Here is a 20633-nt window from a genome sequence, read left to right as displayed (position 1 = left end):
GCTGAGAAGCTCACAGAGACCGCCATAAGCAACAGTTTAACAGAATGCCACAGACTAATCAACCAAACTTTTTGGGTTGGGTTCTCTTTTATAGTCTGCAGGCATTAAATGAAAGAAGTCAGTGTTCCAGCAGAAGGAGACAACGTTTCAGAAAAGGCATTGTAGCAAACCAAAAAAGAAATTTTAAGCGCAGCAGAGTAACCAGCGCACATACCTGTTAGCTCAGGTGAGTTTAAAAGGCTGCTGTTGATAACAAGGGCATTTGCTAAATAGATGGTGTGTGTGCAACAATATACTGAAAGGTCAATTATATTGTGCAGCTTATCTCACCACCTGTAGTTATTTAGGTGAAAGCTCCAAAATGCTTGCCTAATATGTCTGTTTATCCAAAAGGAAGTAAAAAGGGAGAGCTAGAAAGATAGCATTGCATCACATTACATGGCAATGCAATGCACAGTTGCTGAAGTTGAACCAAAATGAGCTTGTAATCTGGCTTCTGCAACTTTGAACATGAAAAATCCAATGAGGAGAAGAAAAGCAGAGCCAAAGAGTCCATCCCAAAATCCGACAAACAAGCAAAATGAACAAAAAACATTGAATTCAATTCCTTCTGATTTTGGAAACTGCATTAAAGAAGGGGTGCACCGGTCCTGGAGATACTGCAATACCAGGTCAATGCGTGGAGTGGACAGAGCAAGCTCTTTTTCCATCTCCCTGTTCTAAAAATCCATTTAATATATGGTCCCCAGATAGGGGACGTATCAGATATTAAACTGATAAGAACAGATACTACACTTGATCTTAGCCAAAAGGCCGAGAAGCGATAACCAGAATTGGTTTCAAACTACGGAGCCACCCAAGGATCCTAAAAAGTCCATTTGTGGAGATGAGCTCCTGGACTCCCGTTAAGAAGACATGTTGTCAACCTCTAGATCCCTTACATGCCTGCACTTTTCGGCTTGCTGCTGCTGCAATCCACGCGTTTTAGATCTGCATAACTCCACCTCTTTAAACACAGCACCTTCACCCCCTGCTGTTCCCACCCGCCTCAACACCGTTGGAAGGGAGGAGAACCAATTAAGGCGGGGGGTGGGGTGGAACGAGCAGCTGTCTACCCTTAGCAGGAGGGCTCCTGATTACATACCTCTCCTGCTGCTGCTGCTGCTGGCTGTCCAGCAGCAGACTGAAGGTGGCTGCTGCTGTGCACAGGTATATAAAGGCTCAGAGCCTATTATGACACGCGCAGCCAGCGTTCCATTGCCACATTCCATCTACTGCAGGCAGGATACCTGGCTGGCTGAATGTCGCTGAGAAGCTCACAGAGACCGCCATAAGCAACAGTTTAACAGAATGCCACAGACTAATCAACCAAACTTTTTGGGTTGGGTTCTCTTTTATAGTCTGCAGGCATTAAATGAAAGAAGTCAGTGTTCCAGCAGAAGGAGACAACGTTTCAGAAAAGGCATTGTAGCAAACCAAAAAAGAAATTTTAAGCGCAGCAGAGTAACCAGCGCACATACCTGTTAGCTCAGGTGAGTTTAAAAGGCTGCTGTTGATAACAAGGGCATTTGCTAAATAGATGGTGTGTGTGCAACAATATACTGAAAGGTCAATTATATTGTGCAGCTTATCTCACCACCTGTAGTTATTTAGGTGAAAGCTCCAAAATGCTTGCCTAATATGTCTGTTTATCCAAAAGGAAGTAAAAAGGGAGAGCTAGAAAGATAGCATTGCATCACATTACATGGCAATGCAATGCACAGTTGCTGAAGTTGAACCAAAATGAGCTTGTAATCTGGCTTCTGCAACTTTGAACATGAAAAATCCAATGAGGAGAAGAAAAGCAGAGCCAAAGAGTCCATCCCAAAATCCGACAAACAAGCAAAATGAACAAAAAACATTGAATTCAATTCTTTCTGATTTTAGAAACTGCATTAAAGAAGGGGTGCACCGGTCCTGGAGATACTGCAATACCAGGTCAATGCGTGGAGTGGACAGAGCAAGCTCTTTTTCCATCTCCCTGTTCTAAAAATCCATTTAATATATGGTCCCCAGATAGGGGACGTATCAGATATTAAACTGATAAGAACAGATACTACACTTGATCTTAGCCAAAAGGCCGAGAAGCGATAACCAGAATTGGTTTCAAACTACGGAGCCACCCAAGGATCCTAAAAAGTCCATTTGTGGAGATGAGCTCCTGGACTCCCGTTAAGAAGACATGTTGTCAACCTCTAGATCCCTTACATGCCTGCACTTTTCGGCTTGCTGCTGCTGCAATCCACGCGTTTTAGATCTGCATAACTCCACCTCTTTAAACACAGCACCTTCACCCCCTGCTGTTCCCACCCGCCTCAACACCGTTGGAAGGGAGGAGAACCAATTAAGGCGGGGGGTGGGGTGGAACGAGCAGCTGTCTACCCTTAGCAGGAGGGCTCCTGATTACATACCTCTCCTGCTGCTGCTGCTGCTGGCTGTCCAGCAGCAGACTGAAGGTGGCTGCTGCTGTGCACAGGTATATAAAGGCTCAGAGCCTATTATGACACGCGCAGCCAGCGTTCCATTGCCACATTCCATCTACTGCAGGCAGGATACCTGGCTGGCTGAATGTCGCTGAGAAGCTCACAGAGACCGCCATAAGCAACAGTTTAACAGAATGCCACAGACTAATCAACCAAACTTTTTGGGTTGGGTTCTCTTTTATAGTCTGCAGGCATTAAATGAAAGAAGTCAGTGTTCCAGCAGAAGGAGACAACGTTTCAGAAAAGGCATTGTAGCAAACCAAAAAAGAAATTTTAAGCGCAGCAGAGTAACCAGCGCACATACCTGTTAGCTCAGGTGAGTTTAAAAGGCTGCTGTTGATAACAAGGGCATTTGCTAAATAGATGGTGTGTGTGCAACAATATACTGAAAGGTCAATTATATTGTGCAGCTTATCTCACCACCTGTAGTTATTTAGGTGAAAGCTCCAAAATGCTTGCCTAATATGTCTGTTTATCCAAAAGGAAGTAAAAAGGGAGAGCTAGAAAGATAGCATTGCATCACATTACATGGCAATGCAATGCACAGTTGCTGAAGTTGATCCAAAATGAGCTTGTAATCTGGCTTCTGCAACTTTGAACATGAAAAATCCAATGAGGAGAAGAAAAGCAGAGCCAAAGAGTCCATCCCAAAATCCGACAAACAAGCAAAATGAACAAAAAACATTGAATTCAATTCTTTCTGATTTTAGAAACTGCATTAAAGAAGGGGTGCACCGGTCCTGGAGATACTGCAATACCAGGTCAATGCGTGGAGTGGACAGAGCAAGCTCTTTTTCCATCTCCCTGTTCTAAAAATCCATTTAATATATGGTCCCCAGATAGGGGACGTATCAGATATTAAACTGATAAGAACAGATACTACACTTGATCTTAGCCAAAAGGCCGAGAAGCGATAACCAGAATTGGTTTCAAACTACGGAGCCACCCAAGGATCCTAAAAAGTCCATTTGTGGAGATGAGCTCCTGGACTCCCGTTAAGAAGACATGTTGTCAACCTCTAGATCCCTTACATGCCTGCACTTTTCGGCTTGCTGCTGCTGCAATCCACGCGTTTTAGATCTGCATAACTCCACCTCTTTAAACACAGCACCTTCACCCCCTGCTGTTCCCACCCGCCTCAACACCGTTGGAAGGGAGGAGAACCAATTAAGGCGGGGGGTGGGGTGGAACGAGCAGCTGTCTACCCTTAGCAGGAGGGCTCCTGATTACATACCTCTCCTGCTGCTGCTGCTGCTGGCTGTCCAGCAGCAGACTGAAGGTGGCTGCTGCTGTGCACAGGTATATAAAGGCTCAGAGCCTATTATGACACGCGCAGCCAGCGTTCCATTGCCACATTCCATCTACTGCAGGCAGGATACCTGGCTGGCTGAATGTCGCTGGGAAGCTCACAGAGACCGCCATAAGCAACAGTTTAACAGAATGCCACAGACTAATCAACCAAACTTTTTGGGTTGGGTTCTCTTTTATAGTCTGCAGGCATTAAATGAAAGAAGTCAGTGTTCCAGCAGAAGGAGACAACGTTTCAGAAAAGGCATTGTAGCAAACCAAAAAAGAAATTTTAAGCGCAGCAGAGTAACCAGCGCACATACCTGTTAGCTCAGGTGAGTTTAAAAGGCTGCTGTTGATAACAAGGGCATTTGCTAAATAGATGGTGTGTGTGCAACAATATACTGAAAGGTCAATTATATTGTGCAGCTTATCTCACCACCTGTAGTTATTTAGGTGAAAGCTCCAAAATGCTTGCCTAATATGTCTGTTTATCCAAAAGGAAGTAAAAAGGGAGAGCTAGAAAGATAGCATTGCATCACATTACATGGCAATGCAATGCACAGTTGCTGAAGTTGAACCAAAATGAGCTTGTAATCTGGCTTCTGCAACTTTGAACATGAAAAATCCAATGAGGAGAAGAAAAGCAGAGCCAAAGAGTCCATCCCAAAATCCGACAAACAAGCAAAATGAACAAAAAACATTGAATTCAATTCTTTCTGATTTTAGAAACTGCATTAAAGAAGGGGTGCACCGGTCCTGGAGATACTGCAATACCAGGTCAATGCGTGGAGTGGACAGAGCAAGCTCTTTTTCCATCTCCCTGTTCTAAAAATCCATTTAATATATGGTCCCCAGATAGGGGACGTATCAGATATTAAACTGATAAGAACAGATACTACACTTGATCTTAGCCAAAAGGCCGAGAAGCGATAACCAGAATTGGTTTCAAACTACGGAGCCACCCAAGGATCCTAAAAAGTCCATTTGTGGAGATGAGCTCCTGGACTCCCGTTAAGAAGACATGTTGTCAACCTCTAGATCCCTTACATGCCTGCACTTTTCGGCTTGCTGCTGCTGCAATCCACGCGTTTTAGATCTGCATAACTCCACCTCTTTAAACACAGCACCTTCACCCCCTGCTGTTCCCACCCGCCTCAACACCGTTGGAAGGGAGGAGAACCAATTAAGGCGGGGGGTGGGGTGGAACGAGCAGCTGTCTACCCTTAGCAGGAGGGCTCCTGATTACATACCTCTCCTGCTGCTGCTGCTGCTGGCTGTCCAGCAGCAGACTGAAGGTGGCTGCTGCTGTGCACAGGTATATAAAGGCTCAGAGCCTATTATGACACGCGCAGCCAGCGTTCCATTGCCACATTCCATCTACTGCAGGCAGGATACCTGGCTGGCTGAATGTCGCTGAGAAGCTCACAGAGACCGCCATAAGCAACAGTTTAACAGAATGCCAAAGACTAATCAACCAAACTTTTTGGGTTGGGTTCTCTTTTATAGTCTGCAGGCATTAAATGAAAGAAGTCAGTGTTCCAGCAGAAGGAGACAACGTTTCAGAAAAGGCATTGTAGCAAACCAAAAAAGAAATTTTAAGCGCAGCAGAGTAACCAGCGCACATACCTGTTAGCTCAGGTGAGTTTAAAAGGCTGCTGTTGATAACAAGGGCATTTGCTAAATAGATGGTGTGTGTGCAACAATATACTGAAAGGTCAATTATATTGTGCAGCTTATCTCACCACCTGTAGTTATTTAGGTGAAAGCTCCAAAATGCTTGCCTAATATGTCTGTTTATCCAAAAGGAAGTAAAAAGGGAGAGCTAGAAAGATAGCATTGCATCACATTACATGGCAATGCAATGCACAGTTGCTGAAGTTGAACCAAAATGAGCTTGTAATCTGGCTTCTGCAACTTTGAACATGAAAAATCCAATGAGGAGAAGAAAAGCAGAGCCAAAGAGTCCATCCCAAAATCCGACAAACAAGCAAAATGAACAAAAAACATTGAATTCAATTCTTTCTGATTTTAGAAACTGCATTAAAGAAGGGGTGCACCGGTCCTGGAGATACTGCAATACCAGGTCAATGCGTGGAGTGGACAGAGCAAGCTCTTTTTCCATCTCCCTGTTCTAAAAATCCATTTAATATATGGTCCCCAGATAGGGGACGTATCAGATATTAAACTGATAAGAACAGATTTTTTTTTTTTTTTTGAAAGCCCGAATTCGTGTACAAAACCCGAGTGCGCTTAAAAAAGTGACAAGTGCCACAAAAAAAGTGCACTAGGATGCTGGTCTTCATGAAACCCTCTCCAAAAGGAGAAGGGTCCCCCAAACCATTCCCCGTCCCTCCGAGCCAAAAGGCCACAGCGAGGAACAGGGACAAAAAGCCACCTCCAGCCGAAGCCAGAGGCGACCCAATCTTACCCCCAGCACCTGCCCGAGTTCTCACCCGAGCAAGGCACTGGGAGCCAAAGACTGTGCTCCCCTCCCGGAAGAGGGGAGCCAACAACGCTGTCCTCCCGAAAGAGGAGAGCCAGGGGGTTTCAGGGGGGAGCGGAACCTGATGGCCACACACTCCCCCCCTAGACCTGCCAAGAGAGGAACCCGTAAGGGAACCGCATCCCGACAAAATCCTAGTAGGACGTGACACACGTGAATAAGTGGACACACAGTGACAAAGAAATTAAATAAATAGTGAAGGTTTCACAGTATAATACTGCCCGGACCTTCGACCGGGAATTGAAAAATTCCCCATCCTAAGGCCAGAAGGCCCGTAATAAGGGTGTGTGCGAAGAAAGAAAATTTGAAGTGCTTGTGCAAATGTGCCATAAACTCAAGTGGGGTTCCCAATCCCAGTGAGTTAAGGCACCCCAGGGTCACCACTCCTGGGGCACTTCACACTTCGGGCTTTCGATCTTCCCCGGCCCAATGGCGTCGATCCTGGGGGGCCATGCTTTCCACCAGATGACTATATTAGCCACCTGGCGTACTAACAAGCGCCTAAACCCCAGTGTGCATAATGTATCAATCTACTAGGGCGGCCAACATCCAAAACCGCCTTTTCGAAAGATACTACACTTGATCTTAGCCAAAAGGCCGAGAAGCGATAACCAGAATTGGTTTCAAACTACGGAGCCACCCAAGGATCCTAAAAAGTCCATTTGTGGAGATGAGCTCCTGGACTCCCGTTAAGAAGACATGTTGTCAACCTCTAGATCCCTTACATGCCTGCACTTTTCGGCTTGCTGCTGCTGCAATCCACGCGTTTTAGATCTGCATAACTCCACCTCTTTAAACACAGCACCTTCACCCCCTGCTGTTCCCACCCGCCTCAACACCGTTGGAAGGGAGGAGAACCAATTAAGGCGGGGGGTGGGGTGGAACGAGCAGCTGTCTACCCTTAGCAGGAGGGCTCCTGATTACATACCTCTCCTGCTGCTGCTGCTGCTGGCTGTCCAGCAGCAGACTGAAGGTGGCTGCTGCTGTGCACAGGTATATAAAGGCTCAGAGCCTATTATGACACGTGCAGCCAGCGTTCCATTGCCACATTCCATCTACTGCAGGCAGGATACCTGGCTGGCTGAATGTCGCTGAGAAGCTCACAGAGACCGCCATAAGCAACAGTTTAACAGAATGCCACAGACTAATCAACCAAACTTTTTGGGTTGGGTTCTCTTTTATAGTCTGCAGGCATTAAATGAAAGAAGTCAGTGTTCCAGCAGAAGGAGACAACGTTTCAGAAAAGGCATTGTAGCAAACCAAAAAAGAAATTTTAAGCGCAGCAGAGTAACCAGCGCACATACCTGTTAGCTCAGGTGAGTTTAAAAGGCTGCTGTTGATAACAAGGGCATTTGCTAAATAGATGGTGTGTGTGCAACAATATACTGAAAGGTCAATTATATTGTGCAGCTTATCTCACCACCTGTAGTTATTTAGGTGAAAGCTCCAAAATGCTTGCCTAATATGTCTGTTTATCCAAAAGGAAGTAAAAAGGGAGAGCTAGAAAGATAGCATTGCATCACATTACATGGCAATGCAATGCACAGTTGCTGAAGTTGAACCAAAATGAGCTTGTAATCTGGCTTCTGCAACTTTGAACATGAAAAATCCAATGAGGAGAAGAAAAGCAGAGCCAAAGAGTCCATCCCAAAATCCGACAAACAAGCAAAATGAACAAAAAACATTGAATTCAATTCTTTCTGATTTTAGAAACTGCATTAAAGAAGGGGTGCACCGGTCCTGGAGATACTGCAATACCAGGTCAATGCGTGGAGTGGACAGAGCAAGCTCTTTTTCCATCTCCCTGTTCTAAAAATCCATTTAATATATGGTCCCCAGATAGGGGACGTATCAGATATTAAACTGATAAGAACAGATACTACACTTGATCTTAGCTAAAAGGCCGAGAAGCGATAACCAGAATTGGTTTCAAACTACGGAGCCACCCAAGGATCCTAAAAAGTCCATTTGTGGAGATGAGCTCCTGGACTCCCGTTAAGAAGACATGTTGTCAACCTCTAGATCCCTTACATGCCTGCACTTTTCGGCTTGCTGCTGCTGCAATCCACGCGTTTTAGATCTGCATAACTCCACCTCTTTAAACACAGCACCTTCACCCCCTGCTGTTCCCACCCGCCTCAACACCGTTGGAAGGGAGGAGAACCAATTAAGGCGGGGGGTGGGGTGGAACGAGCAGCTGTCTACCCTTAGCAGGAGGGCTCCTGATTACATACCTCTCCTGCTGCTGCTGCTGCTGGCTGTCCAGCAGCAGACTGAAGGTGGCTGCTGCTGTGCACAGGTATATAAAGGCTCAGAGCCTATTATGACACGCGCAGCCAGCGTTCCATTGCCACATTCCATCTACTGCAGGCAGGATACCTGGCTGGCTGAATGTCGCTGAGAAGCTCACAGAGACCGCCATAAGCAACAGTTTAACAGAATGCCACAGACTAATCAACCAAACTTTTTGGGTTGGGTTCTCTTTTATAGTCTGCAGGCATTAAATGAAAGAAGTCAGTGTTCCAGCAGAAGGAGACAACGTTTCAGAAAAGGCATTGTAGCAAACCAAAAAAGAAATTTTAAGCGCAGCAGAGTAACCAGCGCACATACCTGTTAGCTCAGGTGAGTTTAAAAGGCTGCTGTTGATAACAAGGGCATTTGCTAAATAGATGGTGTGTGTGCAACAATATACTGAAAGGTCAATTATATTGTGCAGCTTATCTCACCACCTGTAGTTATTTAGGTGAAAGCTCCAAAATGCTTGCCTAATATGTCTGTTTATCCAAAAGGAAGTAAAAAGGGAGAGCTAGAAAGATAGCATTGCATCACATTACATGGCAATGCAATGCACAGTTGCTGAAGTTGAACCAAAATGAGCTTGTAATCTGGCTTCTGCAACTTTGAACATGAAAAATCCAATGAGGAGAAGAAAAGCAGAGCCAAAGAGTCCATCCCAAAATCCGACAAACAAGCAAAATGAACAAAAAACATTGAATTCAATTCTTTCTGATTTTAGAAACTGCATTAAAGAAGGGGTGCACCGGTCCTGGAGATACTGCAATACCAGGTCAATGCGTGGAGTGGACAGAGCAAGCTCTTTTTCCATCTCCCTGTTCTAAAAATCCATTTAATATATGGTCCCCAGATAGGGGACGTATCAGATATTAAACTGATAAGAACAGATACTACACTTGATCTTAGCCAAAAGGCCGAGAAGCGATAACCAGAATTGGTTTCAAACTACGGAGCCACCCAAGGATCCTAAAAAGTCCATTTGTGGAGATGAGCTCCTGGACTCCCGTTAAGAAGACATGTTGTCAACCTCTAGATCCCTTACATGCCTGCACTTTTCGGCTTGCTGCTGCTGCAATCCACGCGTTTTAGATCTGCATAACTCCACCTCTTTAAACACAGCACCTTCACCCCCTGCTGTTCCCACCCGCCTCAACACCGTTGGAAGGGAGGAGAACCAATTAAGGCGGGGGGTGGGGTGGAACGAGCAGCTGTCTACCCTTAGCAGGAGGGCTCCTGATTACATAGCTCTCCTGCTGCTGCTGCTGCTGGCTGTCCTGCAGCAGACTGAAGGTGGCTGCTGCTGTGCACAGGTATATAAAGGCTCAGAGCCTATTATGACACGCGCAGCCAGCGTTCCATTGCCACATTCCATCTACTGCAGGCAGGATACCTGGCTGGCTGAATGTCGCTGAGAAGCTCACAGAGACCGCCATAAGCAACAGTTTAACAGAATGCCACAGACTAATCAACCAAACTTTTTGGGTTGGGTTCTCTTTTATAGTCTGCAGGCATTAAATGAAAGAAGTCAGTGTTCCAGCAGAAGGAGACAACGTTTCAGAAAAGGCATTGTAGCAAACCAAAAAAGAAATTTTAAGCGCAGCAGAGTAACCAGCGCACATACCTGTTAGCTCAGGTGAGTTTAAAAGGCTGCTGTTGATAACAAGGGCATTTGCTAAATAGATGGTGTGTGTGCAACAATATACTGAAAGGTCAATTATATTGTGCAGCTTATCTCACCACCTGTAGTTATTTAGGTGAAAGCTCCAAAATGCTTGCCTAATATGTCTGTTTATCCAAAAGGAAGTAAAAAGGGAGAGCTAGAAAGATAGCATTGCATCACATTACATGGCAATGCAATGCACAGTTGCTGAAGTTGAACCAAAATGAGCTTGTAATCTGGCTTCTGCAACTTTGAACATGAAAAATCCAATGAGGAGAAGAAAAGCAGAGCCAAAGAGTCCATCCCAAAATCCGACAAACAAGCAAAATGAACAAAAAACATTGAATTCAATTCTTTCTGATTTTAGAAACTGCATTAAAGAAGGGGTGCACCGGTCCTGGAGATACTGCAATACCAGGTCAATGCATGGAGTGGACAGAGCAAGCTCTTTTTCCATCTCCCTGTTCTAAAAATCCATTTAATATATGGTCCCCAGATAGGGGACGTATCAGATATTAAACTGATAAGAACAGATACTACACTTGATCTTAGCCAAAAGGCCGAGAAGCGATAACCAGAATTGGTTTCAAACTACGGAGCCACCCAAGGATCCTAAAAAGTCCATTTGTGGAGATGAGCTCCTGGACTCCCGTTAAGAAGACATGTTGTCAACCTCTAGATCCCTTACATGCCTGCACTTTTCGGCTTGCTGCTGCTGCAATCCACGCGTTTTAGATCTGCATAACTCCACCTCTTTAAACACAGCACCTTCACCCCCTGCTGTTCCCACCCGCCTCAACACCGTTGGAAGGGAGGAGAACCAATTAAGGCGGGGGGTGGGGTGGAACGAGCAGCTGTCTACCCTTAGCAGGAGGGCTCCTGATTACATACCTCTCCTGCTGCTGCTGCTGCTGGCTGTCCAGCAGCAGACTGAAGGTGGCTGCTGCTGTGCACAGGTATATAAAGGCTCAGAGCCTATTATGACACGCGCAGCCAGCGTTCCATTGCCACATTCCATCTACTGCAGGCAGGATACCTGGCTGGCTGAATGTCGCTGAGAAGCTCACAGAGACCGCCATAAGCAACAGTTTAACAGAATGCCACAGACTAATCAACCAAACTTTTTGGGTTGGGTTCTCTTTTATAGTCTGCAGGCATTAAATGAAAGAAGTCAGTGTTCCAGCAGAAGGAGACAACGTTTCAGAAAAGGCATTGTAGCAAACCAAAAAAGAAATTTTAAGCGCAGCAGAGTAACCAGCGCACATACCTGTTAGCTCAGGTGAGTTTAAAAGGCTGCTGTTGATAACAAGGGCATTTGCTAAATAGATGGTGTGTGTGCAACAATATACTGAAAGGTCAATTATATTGTGCAGCTTATCTCACCACCTGTAGTTATTTAGGTGAAAGCTCCAAAATGCTTGCCTAATATGTCTGTTTATCCAAAAGGAAGTAAAAAGGGAGAGCTAGAAAGATAGCATTGCATCACATTACATGGCAATGCAATGCACAGTTGCTGAAGTTGAACCAAAATGAGCTTGTAATCTGGCTTCTGCAACTTTGAACACGAAAAATCCAATGAGGAGAAGAAAAGCAGAGCCAAAGAGTCCATCCCAAAATCCGACAAACAAGCAAAATGAACAAAAAACATTGAATTCAATTCTTTCTGATTTTAGAAACTGCATTAAAGAAGGGGTGCACCGGTCCTGGAGATACTGCAATACCAGGTCAATGCGTGGAGTGGACAGAGCAAGCTCTTTTTCCATCTCCCTGTTCTAAAAATCCATTTAATATATGGTCCCCAGATAGGGGACGTATCAGATATTAAACTGATAAGAACAGATACTACACTTGATCTTAGCCAAAAGGCCGAGAAGCGATAACCAGAATTGGTTTCAAACTACGGAGCCACCCAAGGATCCTAAAAAGTCCATTTGTGGAGATGAGCTCCTGGACTCCCGTTAAGAAGACATGTTGTCAACCTCTAGATCCCTTACATGCCTGCACTTTTCGGCTTGCTGCTGCTGCAATCCACGCGTTTTAGATCTGCATAACTCCACCTCTTTAAACACAGCACCTTCACCCCCTGCTGTTCCCACCCGCCTCAACACCGTTGGAAGGGAGGAGAACGAATTAAGGCGGGGGGTGGGGTGGAACGAGCAGCTGTCTACCCTTAGCAGGAGGGCTCCTGATTACATACCTCTCCTGCTGCTGCTGCTGCTGCTGGCTGTCCAGCAGCAGACTGAAGGTGGCTGCTGCTGTGCACAGGTATATAAAGGCTCAGAGCCTATTATGACACGCGCAGCCAGCGTTCCATTGCCACATTCCATCTACTGCAGGCAGGATACCTGGCTGGCTGAATGTCGCTGAGAAGCTCACAGAGACCGCCATAAGCAACAGTTTAACAGAATGCCACAGACTAATCAACCAAACTTTTTGGGTTGGGTTCTCTTTTATAGTCTGCAGGCATTAAATGAAAGAAGTCAGTGTTCCAGCAGAAGGAGACAACGTTTCAGAAAAGGCATTGTAGCAAACCAAAAAAGAAATTTTAAGCGCAGCAGAGTAACCAGCGCACATACCTGTTAGCTCAGGTGAGTTTAAAAGGCTGCTGTTGATAACAAGGGCATTTGCTAAATAGATGGTGTGTGTGCAACAATATACTGAAAGGTCAATTATATTGTGCAGCTTATCTCACCACCTGTAGTTATTTAGGTGAAAGCTCCAAAATGCTTGCCTAATATGTCTGTTTATCCAAAAGGAAGTAAAAAGGGAGAGCTAGAAAGATAGCATTGCATCACATTACATGGCAATGCAATGCACAGTTGCTGAAGTTGAACCAAAATGAGCTTGTAATCTGGCTTCTGCAACTTTGAACATGAAAAATCCAATGAGGAGAAGAAAAGCAGAGCCAAAGAGTCCATCCCAAAATCCGACAAACAAGCAAAATGAACAAAAAACATTGAATTCAATTCTTTCTGATTTTAGAAACTGCATTAAAGAAGGGGTGCACCGGTCCTGGAGATACTGCAATACCAGGTCAATGCGTGGAGTGGACAGAGCAAGCTCTTTTTCCATCTCCCTGTTCTAAAAATCCATTTAATATATGGTCCCCAGATAGGGGACGTATCAGATATTAAACTGATAAGAACAGATACTACACTTGATCTTAGCCAAAAGGCCGAGAAGCGATAACCAGAATTGGTTTCAAACTACGGAGCCACCCAAGGATCCTAAAAAGTCCATTTGTGGAGATGAGCTCCTGGACTCCCGTTAAGAAGACATGTTGTCAACCTCTAGATCCCTTACATGCCTGCACTTTTCGGCTTGCTGCTGCTGCAATCCACGCGTTTTAGATCTGCATAACTCCACCTCTTTAAACACAGCACCTTCACCCCCTGCTGTTCCCACCCGCCTCAACACCGTTGGAAGGGAGGAGAACCAATTAAGGCGGGGGGTGGGGTGGAACGAGCAGCTGTCTACCCTTAGCAGGAGGGCTCCTGATTACATACCTCTCCTGCTGCTGCTGCTGCTGCTGGCTGTCCAGCAGCAGACTGAAGGTGGCTGCTGCTGTGCACAGGTATATAAAGGCTCAGAGCCTATTATGACACGCGCAGCCAGCGTTCCATTGCCACATTCCATCTACTGCAGGCAGGATACCTGGCTGGCTGAATGTCGCTGAGAAGCTCACAGAGACCGCCATAAGCAACAGTTTAACAGAATGCCACAGACTAATCAACCAAACTTTTTGGGTTGGGTTCTCTTTTATAGTCTGCAGGCATTAAATGAAAGAAGTCAGTGTTCCAGCAGAAGGAGACAACGTTTCAGAAAAGGCATTGTAGCAAACCAAAAAAGAAATTTTAAGCGCAGCAGAGTAACCAGCGCACATACCTGTTAGCTCAGGTGAGTTTAAAAGGCTGCTGTTGATAACAAGGGCATTTGCTAAATAGATGGTGTGTGTGCAACAATATACTGAAAGGTCAATTATATTGTGCAGCTTATCTCACCACCTGTAGTTATTTAGGTGAAAGCTCCAAAATGCTTGCCTAATATGTCTGTTTATCCAAAAGGAAGTAAAAAGGGAGAGCTAGAAAGATAGCATTGCATCACATTACATGGCAATGCAATGCACAGTTGCTGAAGTTGAACCAAAATGAGCTTGTAATCTGGCTTCTGCAACTTTGAACATGAAAAATCCAATGAGGAGAAGAAAAGCAGAGCCAAAGAGTCCATCCCAAAATCCGACAAACAAGCAAAATGAACAAAAAACATTGAATTCAATTCTTTCTGATTTTAGAAACTGCATTAAAGAAGGGGTGCACCGGTCCTGGAGATACTGCAATACCAGGTCAATGCGTGGAGTGGACAGAGCAAGCTCTTTTTCCATCTCCCTGTTCTAAAAATCCATTTAATATATGGTCCCCAGATAGGGGACGTATCAGATATTAAACTGATAAGAACAGATACTACACTTGATCTTAGCCAAAAGGCCGAGAAGCGATAACCAGAATTGGTTTCAAACTACGGAGCCACCCAAGGATCCTAAAAAGTCCATTTGTGGAGATGAGCTCCTGGACTCCCGTTAAGAAAACATGTTGTCAACCTCTAGATCCCTTACATGCCTGCACTTTTCGGCTTGCTGCTGCTGCAATCCACGCGTTTTAGATCTGCATAACTCCACCTCTTTAAACACAGCACCTTCACCCCCTGCTGTTCCCACCCGCCTCAACACCGTTGGAAGGGAGGAGAACCAATTAAGGCGGGGGGTGGGGTGGAACGAGCAGCTGTCTACCCTTAGCAGGAGGGCTCCTGATTACATACCTCTCCTGCTGCTGCTGCTGCTGGCTGTCCAGCAGCAGACTGAAGGTGGCTGCTGCTGTGCACAGGTATATAAAGGCTCAGAGCCTATTATGACACGCGCAGCCAGCGTTCCATTGCCACATTCCATCTACTGCAGGCAGGATACCTGGCTGGCTGAATGTCGCTGAGAAGCTCACAGAGACCGCCATAAGCAACAGTTTAACAGAATGCCACAGACTAATCAACCAAACTTTTTGGGTTGGGTTCTCTTTTATAGTCTGCAGGCATTAAATGAAAGAAGTCAGTGTTCCAGCAGAAGGAGACAACGTTTCAGAAAAGGCATTGTAGCAAACCAAAAAAGAAATTTTAAGCGCAGCAGAGTAACCAGCGCACATACCTGTTAGCTCAGGTGAGTTTAAAAGGCTGCTGTTGATAACAAGGGCATTTGCTAAATAGATGGTGTGTGTGCAACAATATACTGAAAGGTCAATTATATTGTGCAGCTTATCTCACCACCTGTAGTTATTTAGGTGAAAGCTCCAAAATGCTTGCCTAATATGTCTGTTTATCCAAAAGGAAGTAAAAAGGGAGAGCTAGAAAGATAGCATTGCATCACATTACATGGCAATGCAATGCACAGTTGCTGAAGTTGAACCAAAATGAGCTTGTAATCTGGCTTCTGCAACTTTGAACATGAAAAATCCAATGAGGAGAAGAAAAGCAGAGCCAAAGAGTCCATCCCAAAATCCGACAAACAAGCAAAATGAACAAAAAACATTGAATTCAATTCTTTCTGATTTTAGAAACTGCATTAAAGAAGGGGTGCACCGGTCCTGGAGATACTGCAATACCAGGTCAATGCGTGGAGTGGACAGAGCAAGCTCTTTTTCCATCTCCCTGTTCTAAAAATCCATTTAATATATGGTCCCCAGATAGGGGACGTATCAGATATTAAACTGATAAGAACAGATACTACACTTGATCTTAGCCAAAAGGCCGAGAAGCGATAACCAGAATTGGTTTCAAACTACGGAGCCACCCAAGGATCCTAAAAAGTCCATTTGTGGAGATGAGCTCCTGGACTCCCGTTAAGAAGACATGTTGTCAACCTCTAGATCCCTTACATGCCTGCACTTTTCGGCTTGCTGCTGCTGCAATCCACGCGTTTTAGATCTGCATAACTCCACCTCTTTAAACACAGCACCTTCACCCCCTGCTGTTCCCACCCGCCTCAACGCCGTTGGAAGGGAGGAGAACCAATTAAGGCGGGGGGTGGGGTGGAACGAGCAGCTGTCTACCCTTAGCAGGAGGGCTCCTGATTACATACCTCTCCTGCTGCTGCTGCTGCTGGCTGTCCAGCAGCAGACTGAAGGTGGCTGCTGCTGTGCACAGGTATATAAAGGCTCAGAGCCTATTATGACACGCGCAGCCAGCGTTCCATTGCCACATTCCATCTACTGCAGGCAGGATACCTGGCTGGCTGAATGTCGCTGAGAAGCTCACAGAGACCGCCATAAGCAACAGTTTAACAGAATGCCACAGACTAATCAACCAAACTTTTTGGGTTGGGTTCTCTTTTATAGTCTGCAGGCATTAAATGAAAGAAGTCAGTGTTCCAGCAGAAGGAGACAACGTTTCAGAAAAGGCATTGTAGCAAACCAAAAAAGAAATTTTAAGCGCAGCAGAGTAACCAGCGCACATACCTGTTAGCTCAGGTGAGTTTAAAAGGCTGCTGTTGATAACAAGGGCATTTGCTAAATAGATGGTGTGTGTGCAACAATATACTGAAAGGTCAATTATATTGTGCAGCTTATCTCACCACCTGTAGTTATTTAGGTGAAAGCTCCAAAATGCTTGCCTAATATGTCTGTTTATCCAAAAGGAAGTAAAAAGGGAGAGCTAGAAAGATAGCATTGCATCACATTACATGGCAATGCAATGCACAGTTGCTGAAGTTGAACCAAAATGAGCTTGTAATCTGGCTTCTGCAACTTTGAACATGAAAAATCCAATGAGGAGAAGAAAAGCAGAGCCAAAGAGTCCATCCCAAAATCCGACAAACAAGCAAAATGAACAAAAAACATTGAATTCAATTCTTTCTGATTTTAGAAACTGCATTAAAGAAGGGGTGCACCGGTCCTGGAGGTACTGCAATACCAGGTCAATGCGTGGAGTGGACAGAGCAAGCTCTTTTTCCATCTCCCTGTTCTAAAAATCCATTTAATATATGGTCCCCAGATAGGGGACGTATCAGATATTAAACTGATAAGAACAGATACTACACTTGATCTTAGCCAAAAGGCCGAGAAGCGATAACCAGAATTGGTTTCAAACTACGGAGCCACCCAAGGATCCTAAAAAGTCCATTTGTGGAGATGAGGTCCTGGACTCCCGTTAAGAAGACATGTTGTCAACCTCTAGATCCCTTACATGCCTGCACTTTTCGGCTTGCTGCTGCTGCAATCCACGCGTTTTAGATCTGCATAACTCCACCTCTTTAAACACAGCACCTTCACCCCCTGCTGTTCCCACCCGCCTCAACACCGTTGGAAGGGAGGAGAACCAATTAAGGCGGGGGGTGGGGTGGAACGAGCAGCTGTCTACCCTTAGCAGGAGGGCTCCTGATTACATACCTCTCCTGCTGCTGCTGCTGCTGGCTGTCCAGCAGCAGACTGAAGGTGGCTGCTGCTGTGCACAGGTATATAAAGGCTCAGAGCCTATTATGACACGCGCAGCCAGCGTTCCATTGCCACATTCCATCTACTGCAGGCAGGATACCTGGCTGGCTGAATGTCGCTGAGAAGCTCACAGAGACCGCCATAAGCAACAGTTTAACAGAATGCCACAGACTAATCAACCAAACTTTTTGGGTTGGGTTCTCTTTTATAGTCTGCAGGCATTAAATGAAAGAAGTCAGTGTTCCAGCAGAAGGAGACAACGTTTCAGAAAAGGCATTGTAGCAAACCAAAAAAGAAATTTTAAGCGCAGCAGAGTAACCAGCGCACATACCTGTTAGCTCAGGTGAGTTTAAAAGGCTGCTGTTGATAACAAGGGCATTTGCTAAATAGATGGTGTGTGTGCAACAATATACTGAAAGGTCAATTATATTGTGCAGCTTATCTCACCACCTGTAGTTATTTAGGTGAAAGCTCCAAAATGCTTGCCTAATATGTCTGTTTATCCAAAAGGAAGTAAAAAGGGAGAGCTAGAAAGATAGCATTGCATCACATTACATGGCAATGCAATGCACAGTTGCTGAAGTTGAACCAAAATGAGCTTGTAATCTGGCTTCTGCAACTTTGAACATGAAAAATCCAATGAGGAGAAGAAAAGCAGAGCCAAAGAGTCCATCCCAAAATCCGACAAACAAGCAAAATGAACAAAAAACATTGAATTCAATTCTTTCTGATTTTAGAAACTGCATTAAAGAAGGGGTGCACCGGTCCTGGAGATACTGCAATACCAGGTCAATGCGTGGAGTGGACAGAGCAAGCTCTTTTTCCATCTCCCTGTTCTAAAAATCCATTTAATATATGGTCCCCAGAGAGGGGACGTATCAGATATTAAACTGATAAGAACAGATACTACACTTGATCTTAGCCAAAAGGCCGAGAAGCGATAACCAGAATTGGTTTCAAACTACGGAGCCACCCAAGGATCCTAAAAAGTCCATTTGTGGAGATGAGCTCCTGGACTCCCGTTAAGAAGACATGTTGTCAACCTCTAGATCCCTTACATGCCTGCACTTTTCGGCTTGCTGCTGCTGCAATCCACGCGTTTTAGATCTGCATAACTCCACCTCTTTAAACACAGCACCTTCACCCCCTGCTGTTCCCACCCGCCTCAACACCGTTGGAAGGGAGGAGAACCAATTAAGGCGGGGGGTGGGGTGGAACGAGCAGCTGTCTACCCTTAGCAGGAGGGCTCCTGATTACATACCTCTCCTGCTGCTGCTGCTGCTGGCTGTCCAGCAGCAGACTGAAGGTGGCTGCTGCTGTGCACAGGTATATAAAGGCTCAGAGCCTATTATGACACGCGCAGCCAGCGTTCCATTGCCACATTCCATCTACTGCAGGCAGGATACCTGGCTGGCTGAATGTCGCTGAGAAGCTCACAGAGACCGCCATAAGCAACAGTTTAACAGAATGCCACAGACTAATCAACCAAACTTTTTGGGTTGGGTTCTCTTTTATAGTCTGCAGGCATTAAATGAAAGAAGTCAGTGTTCCAGCAGAAGGAGACAACGTTTCAGAAAAGGCATTGTAGCAATCCAAAAAAGAAATTTTAAGCGCAGCAGAGTAACCAGTGCACATACCTGTTAGCTCAGGTGAGTTTAAAAGGCTGCTGTTGATAACAAGGGCATTTGCTAAATAGATGGTGTGTGTGCAACAATATACTGAAAGGTCAATTATATTGTGCAGCTTATCTCACCACCTGTAGTTATTTAGGTGAAAGCTCCAAAATGCTTGCCTAATATGTCTGTTTATCCAAAAGGAAGTAAAAAGGGATAAAAGATAGCATTGCATCACATTACATGGCAATGCAATGCACAGTTGCTGAAGTTGAACCAAAATGAGCTTGTAATCTGGCTTCTGCAACTTTGAACATGAAAAATCCAATGAGGAGAAGAAAAGCAGAGCCAAAGAGTCCATCCCAAAATCCGACAAACAAGCAAAATGAACAAAAAACATTGAATTCAATTCTTTCTGATTTTAGAAACTGCATTAAAGAAGGGGTGCACCGGTCCTGGAGATACTGCAATACCAGGTCAATGCGTGGAGTGGACAGAGCAAGCTCTTTTTCCATCTCCCTGTTCTAAAAATCCATTTAATATATGGTCCCCAGATAGGGGACGTATCAGATATTAAACTGATAAGAACAGATACTACACTTGATCTTAGCCAAAAGGCCGAGAAGCGATAACCAGAATTGGTTTCAAACTACGGAGCCACCCAAGGATCCTAAAAAGTCCATTTGTGGAGATGAGCTCCTGGACTCCCGTTAAGAAGACATGTTGTCAACCTCTAGATCCCTTACATGCCTGCACTTTTCGGCTTGCTGCTGCTGCAATCCACGCGTTTTAGATCTGCATAACTCCACCTCTTTAAACACAGCACCTTCACCCCCTGCTGTTCCCACCCGCCTCAACACCGTTGGAAGGGAGGAGAACCAATTAAGGCGGGGGGTGGGGTGGAACGAGCAGCTGTCTACCCTTAGCAGGAGGGCTCCTGATTACATACCTCTCCTGCTGCTGCTGCTGCTGGCTGTCCAGCAGCAGACTGAAGGTGGCTGCTGCTGTGCACAGGTATATAAAGGCTCAGAGCCTATTATGACACGCGCAGCCAGCGTTCCATTGCCACATTCCATCTACTGCAGGCAGGATACCTGGCTGGCTGAATGTCGCTGAGAAGCTCACAGAGACCGCCATAAGCAACAGTTTAACAGAATGCCACAGACTAATCAACCAAACTTTTTGGGTTGGGTTCTCTTTTATAGTCTGCAGGCATTAAATGAAAGAAGTCAGTGTTCCAGCAGAAGGAGACAACGTTTCAGAAAAGGCATTGTAGCA

General features: G+C 45.2%; 14 non-coding genes and 2 pseudogenes across 14 annotated transcripts; all 16 read right to left on the bottom strand.

Moving 5' to 3' along the window:
• Nucleotides 1-634: 634 nt before the first annotated feature.
• On the bottom strand, nucleotides 635-825 carry LOC141215581 (U2 spliceosomal RNA). The gene has a single exon (XR_012284642.1). It is a non-coding gene; the product is annotated as a U2 spliceosomal RNA (small nuclear RNA).
• A 1115-nt stretch (nucleotides 826-1940) lies between these two features.
• LOC141215580 (U2 spliceosomal RNA) lies at nucleotides 1941-2131 on the bottom strand. Its single transcript, XR_012284641.1, has one exon. It is a non-coding gene; the product is annotated as a U2 spliceosomal RNA (small nuclear RNA).
• A 1115-nt stretch (nucleotides 2132-3246) lies between these two features.
• LOC141215579 (U2 spliceosomal RNA) lies at nucleotides 3247-3437 on the bottom strand. Its single transcript, XR_012284640.1, has one exon. It is a non-coding gene; the product is annotated as a U2 spliceosomal RNA (small nuclear RNA).
• A 1115-nt stretch (nucleotides 3438-4552) lies between these two features.
• On the bottom strand, nucleotides 4553-4743 carry LOC141215578 (U2 spliceosomal RNA). Its single transcript, XR_012284639.1, has one exon. It is a non-coding gene; the product is annotated as a U2 spliceosomal RNA (small nuclear RNA).
• Nucleotides 4744-5858: 1115 nt separating this feature from the next.
• LOC141216829 (U2 spliceosomal RNA) lies at nucleotides 5859-6038 on the bottom strand (annotated as a pseudogene).
• Nucleotides 6039-6832: 794 nt separating this feature from the next.
• LOC141216962 (U2 spliceosomal RNA) lies at nucleotides 6833-6924 on the bottom strand (annotated as a pseudogene).
• A 1115-nt stretch (nucleotides 6925-8039) lies between these two features.
• LOC141216585 (U2 spliceosomal RNA) lies at nucleotides 8040-8230 on the bottom strand. Its single transcript, XR_012285613.1, has one exon. It is a non-coding gene; the product is annotated as a U2 spliceosomal RNA (small nuclear RNA).
• Nucleotides 8231-9345: 1115 nt separating this feature from the next.
• On the bottom strand, nucleotides 9346-9536 carry LOC141215577 (U2 spliceosomal RNA). Its single transcript, XR_012284638.1, has one exon. It is a non-coding gene; the product is annotated as a U2 spliceosomal RNA (small nuclear RNA).
• A 1115-nt stretch (nucleotides 9537-10651) lies between these two features.
• LOC141216314 (U2 spliceosomal RNA) lies at nucleotides 10652-10842 on the bottom strand. Its single transcript, XR_012285352.1, has one exon. It is a non-coding gene; the product is annotated as a U2 spliceosomal RNA (small nuclear RNA).
• Nucleotides 10843-11957: 1115 nt separating this feature from the next.
• LOC141215575 (U2 spliceosomal RNA) lies at nucleotides 11958-12148 on the bottom strand. The gene has a single exon (XR_012284636.1). It is a non-coding gene; the product is annotated as a U2 spliceosomal RNA (small nuclear RNA).
• Nucleotides 12149-13266: 1118 nt separating this feature from the next.
• LOC141215574 (U2 spliceosomal RNA) lies at nucleotides 13267-13457 on the bottom strand. The gene has a single exon (XR_012284635.1). It is a non-coding gene; the product is annotated as a U2 spliceosomal RNA (small nuclear RNA).
• Nucleotides 13458-14575: 1118 nt separating this feature from the next.
• LOC141215573 (U2 spliceosomal RNA) lies at nucleotides 14576-14766 on the bottom strand. Its single transcript, XR_012284634.1, has one exon. It is a non-coding gene; the product is annotated as a U2 spliceosomal RNA (small nuclear RNA).
• Nucleotides 14767-15881: 1115 nt separating this feature from the next.
• On the bottom strand, nucleotides 15882-16072 carry LOC141215572 (U2 spliceosomal RNA). The gene has a single exon (XR_012284633.1). It is a non-coding gene; the product is annotated as a U2 spliceosomal RNA (small nuclear RNA).
• Nucleotides 16073-17187: 1115 nt separating this feature from the next.
• LOC141217066 (U2 spliceosomal RNA) lies at nucleotides 17188-17378 on the bottom strand. Its single transcript, XR_012285941.1, has one exon. It is a non-coding gene; the product is annotated as a U2 spliceosomal RNA (small nuclear RNA).
• A 1115-nt stretch (nucleotides 17379-18493) lies between these two features.
• LOC141216447 (U2 spliceosomal RNA) lies at nucleotides 18494-18684 on the bottom strand. Its single transcript, XR_012285481.1, has one exon. It is a non-coding gene; the product is annotated as a U2 spliceosomal RNA (small nuclear RNA).
• Nucleotides 18685-19794: 1110 nt separating this feature from the next.
• On the bottom strand, nucleotides 19795-19985 carry LOC141215571 (U2 spliceosomal RNA). Its single transcript, XR_012284632.1, has one exon. It is a non-coding gene; the product is annotated as a U2 spliceosomal RNA (small nuclear RNA).
• Nucleotides 19986-20633: the final 648 nt, after the last annotated feature.

Source organism: Phyllobates terribilis, unplaced genomic scaffold, assembly GCF_046119375.1.
Source record: "Phyllobates terribilis strain yellow unplaced genomic scaffold, ASM4611937v1 Scaffold_236__1_contigs__length_3049075, whole genome shotgun sequence".
NCBI lineage: Eukaryota > Metazoa > Chordata > Amphibia > Anura > Dendrobatidae > Phyllobates > Phyllobates terribilis.
The sequence above is the reverse complement of the archived record's forward strand: the minus strand, read 5'-3'. Positions and strand labels throughout refer to the sequence as shown.